Source organism: Olea europaea, unplaced genomic scaffold (assembly GCF_002742605.1).
Source record: "Olea europaea var. sylvestris unplaced genomic scaffold, O_europaea_v1 scaffold895, whole genome shotgun sequence".
Lineage (NCBI taxonomy): Eukaryota > Viridiplantae > Streptophyta > Magnoliopsida > Lamiales > Oleaceae > Olea > Olea europaea.
In genome coordinates this window covers 138,098-142,860 of record NW_019267421.1, presented here as the reverse complement: position 1 = coordinate 142,860, position 4,763 = coordinate 138,098, and positions in this window count along the sequence as shown.

The window sequence follows — 4,763 nt, the reverse complement described above, 5'->3', positions numbered from 1 at the left end:
CAATGAAGATGGGATCAGCGTGCAAACTTCAAACTTCATTGAATTTGTGATTAAGGATGATGAAAAGATTGCATTATATTTGATTGAGTTCAAAAAAGACAATTTAGGTAGGTCATATCGTATTCAAAAGGTAAATGTACGAGTTTGGAAAATGTACGAGATATGGAACAAAGTCATATTAAGCAAGCTAAGCAGGAGCTCCAAAGCCATATTCAAAGTGCCATGAAGACTTGTGCAAAGTCTAGCTAATGACTTAAAAGAAGTGCTTCTTGGGAGGCAACTCAAGCTTTCTTTTTGTTTTATTTATTTTATTTCAAGTTATAAGATAGTTTAGTTTATTTATTAGTCTATTTAGGAGACATCACCCATATCCTGTTTACCCTTAGGTCATTGAGTAATTAAGTTGGTTATTAGATATTTGAGCTAAGTAACCCTTGTTCCATGAGTTTAATTTCTCAAATTTAATTTTTCAGGAACATGACGTCGTGGAACACTCAAACCAACATGGACATGAAGAAAATGGTACAAATCCAAAGTTTGGGGGAGAATGTGGAAAAAGAGTCGATCAAATGCAATACAAAGACACCACAACATCATAGGAAATACTGACATTTCAGGGAAGTCCTCCTTTTCCTTTAAATTTAACATTGAGGATAGTGTTTAGTTTAAGTTTGGAGGAGTGTATTATTATTAATTTCCTACCTGAAATTTTTTTTAGTTGGACATTTTGGGTTACAATTACGTTTTACTTTGAGATTTGGTGTTGATTTATGAACTGTGGATATGATGCATACTAGATTGATTGAAATTTAACCTTGCAAAACTTGATATTATAAGTGCACCAGAATTGAGTTTGACACTGTGATGAAACGAGTTGATTCATTTGTTAGATATGTTGATTTAATTGGATATAGATGCTTTACCTAAACCATAGTAAGTTATTTATCCTTAAACCAAAGTTAGCATATTTTTGGGGTGACTTTACAGCTGTAGAAAGATGCGGATGTGAATTTGGATTCCATATGTAAAAACTTATATACGGATTGTCTTTGGCTAACATGATAAAACTAGGTGAGAGTCTTAAGTTAGAGGTCGATTTGTTTGAATAAGTGTGTGATAAGGGGCATTGCACTAATCAAGGCATATACATTTGAAAATTTTAATCTTTTCTCTGAAACCTTTATGACTTGAGTGATTAAGTCTGCAAGGGTATCTTAAAACCTGGTGCCCTAAAGTCGTCTGACTTGGGAGTCATTGACCTAAAGCTCGTTACAGAAGTCATTTAGAAAGCAATCAGAGATGAAGTTGCACTTGAAAAAAAAATTGCTCTCTTCGAAGCCTTTTTGACTCGGGTCAGTAAGCCTGTAAGGGTATTTAAAACCTAGAGCCCTAAAATCATCTGATTTGGGAGTCATCGGCCTAAAGCCTGCTACAAGGGTCATCTAGAAAGCTTAATGGAGAGAATAAATAAATAAAATAACTTGTTAAAAAAAAAAAGCAAGTGCACGAAAAGAGCAAAATCACTAAATACTTTGGTTAAGCCCTAACACTTATTTGAGGGAATTTGACTTTTGATGCTAGATAATTAGTTAGTTTAGTCATGGCGGTCAAAGCAATCAAATAATTGGAGAATCCCTGTTCACTGAAGTGTTGACTTGTAATTAGTAACGTCCACCTGAACTTGAGAGGGTGAGGATAGTAATAAAATATTCAACCTTAGGTTACACACTAGGAATGAGTGAAAAAGTGTAAGTTTGGGGGCGTGTGAATCTTACGAGAAATGTAAGGTATATTTGATCGCAGAGGGTTGGAAATTGAAGCAACTTGTGCAGTCATGCTTGATTTCTTAATTCTTCACATACACACACACGTCCGTTCTGCACTGGAAGAGTAGATATTAGTTTGGTATTGTGACTTGAAGCATGTTTGTGGAATAAACATCAAAATCTCGAATCCTGAAGTAAAAAGTTTGATTGTCCAACCAATTTTCTTTTGCATGCTTGTGTGTATCGTCCTTTGGTGATTTTATTATTCGATGTGTTTGTTTGCTCAAGAACTAGCAAACGGTTAAGTTTGGTGGTATTTGATGAGTTTGTTTCATTCATGAATTTTGCACAATTTTAGCTTGATTAATTGCTAGACCTTGTGAGTATAGAATATTTTTGATTTGTTTATTAGTGTTGTTTTGAAGATTGGGAATGATGCAAAAAGAGGTATTGAAGCGGACGAAGAGACCAAAAACAAATAAATTAGGGCAGAAAGATATCGCTTAGGCACTGCATTCGTAGCGCCTAAGCGCTGCGAAACACAAAAAAAAATGAAATTTGAACCCGAGAGGTAGCGTCTAGACCTTGCAATCATAGCGTCCAGGCGCTACCGTCAGTGCCTAGGCACTGCAGACGTAGCGCTTAGGTGCCACGTTTAAATTGACGCAACGCTTAGGCGCTGTGCCAGGATTGTTAAGGGCACATTTTTGGGCAATTTTGAAGTCCATAAAAATCCTACTTTCTACACAAACGGATGAGGCACCTATAAATACATCTTTCTCACACTTTTGGAGGGATTCTGCTTCACACATTGAGAGGCAAGATAACATAATTGGAGAAGAAAAAAAAAAGAAGAATTCAAGAGGAGAACAAGCAATTCAAGGGTTGAAGCATAAATTGGTAGGGGAAGATCTTGGTGCAAGATTGATTTCTTATTCTACATTCATATTCAAAACTCGGTGATGTCTTCCATAATAACTTCTTGTTTTCTTTCATTACTATGAGTGGCTAATCTGATTTTAGGGCGAACAATGTAACTGATTTAGGAACCTTTATTTATTTTATTTGAGATTCTTGTTTGTTATAATTTCATGTGTAGATTTTAATTATGTTATTAATACTTTGAATTTTTTGGCCAATTATTCAATGATTTCATGAACAATAATTGCGTAGAGATGCAAATTCTTGTTTAGACCACATATTAAAATTCGGTAAATTAATATAACGTGTAGAGATACCTATATTAATTGCTGTGGTCCTATATGAATTCTTAGAACTATTATTTCGTTTAAATAATGTTGATTCACATAGAGATATCGAATTGAATTATTTAAATAGACTCAATGAGAACTCGAGAGGGGTAAATTGAATACTATAGAAGAATTCGACTGAACAATACTTTAGATTTTATGAATCTCGATATTAGAAGTAAAGGTGACCAATAGGTGATGTTATTCCGCCCTAATACCCATTTATTATTTGAATTCTTACTCATTTTCTGTTGTACTCACGAACTTTTAAGTAGTTAGAATAAAAATCACTTTTAATCATTGTTCTCGTTTATTTTCATCAAATAGAAGCTAGAAATAATAAATTGAGTATTAAGGTATAGTCCTCGTGAGAACGATAATCCGGACTCAAAATGTCTACTTTACTACTTTTTACGATCCGTCCACTTGCGGGATAAAAATTGATAATAGTTCTTCACCTCCTTCGTTCGTCATATGATTCTTCGTTCGTTCGTCATATGATCTTCACCTCCTTTAAAAACAATAAAAAATCATGTAATAGCTACCTCAACATTGAGTAGAATTACTTAGTCCAATTGTGCTACTTGAATTCCCCACGCATAATTTCACAAATAAATTAGACATGGTCATAGGACAAGAAGATGTAAATGGAAAGAGCACATTGTACTTACCAGTAATGCACTGTCCAATTCATTCCAAAATATTAAAGTGAAGAGCATTCTTATACCTAATTCATGATTTTAACTTCTTTTCTCTTCTACTATAATGTCTGTGTCCAATTCTATTCAATACAACAAACATACCTATATAGTTAAGTAGTTGATTAATTACCAATTGTTTCACCACTTGGGATGGGGGAGCTCGATAGTTGATCTAAATTGGCAGAGCAACATACTCTAAGCAAGTTAAATTTTTCATAAATGTAAATCAGAAAACTAAAACTACAAGGAATTAACCTTCCAGAACCAACAAGTTATAAACCAAACGGAGATGGAAAAGGGATTGAAGGAGATAATAATCCTAGACCCATTCCTATGAATGAATCATTTGATCAGAATCTTCTGCAATCGGATTATGTTCCAAAAAGAAGTAACCAGCAAGTTACAATCCTAGTTTTAGATTGTACAATGGAACCTGAGAAACTTATCGATGCATGGTATAGCCATATTATGGTAGCCATGATAGTTAAAATTGATACCAATTTGAGGAAGGTGAGTGGAATTTGTAAAATTGATTAAAATTTTAGACATATGGATTCCATATAGGATATCATATAAATAAATAATTTAAAAGAATACTTAAACTCAAACCTTCTTGTAGTATGTAGAGATTAGTTGGTTCTTCTTACGCTTTAGTTCTGTATACTTCCTTACCTCACTTTGATGAATCACCTGGACTATCTTCCCTAATGGCCTAAGCACATTAGGGAACAACATGTAAAATTTGTCATACTCTAAGCATGTTAAATTTTTCATACATGTAAATCAGAAAATTGAAACTACACAATTTGCATAATTACACTTGCAATTCTATACTATCACAAAAAACCCTAATCAAAACATTAAAAGCAGATCCATCCAAAAGTTGACAAATTCATAAAAAAAATAAAAATAAATAAATAATAATTCAAAATTTAAGGAAACGGGAAAAGAACAAAAATAATCTCAAGACTTCATCATTAAACAAGCAAATGACGACAGAAATGAGGAAAAAAAATCTTCGAATCAAAATGGGGAAAAAAAGATTC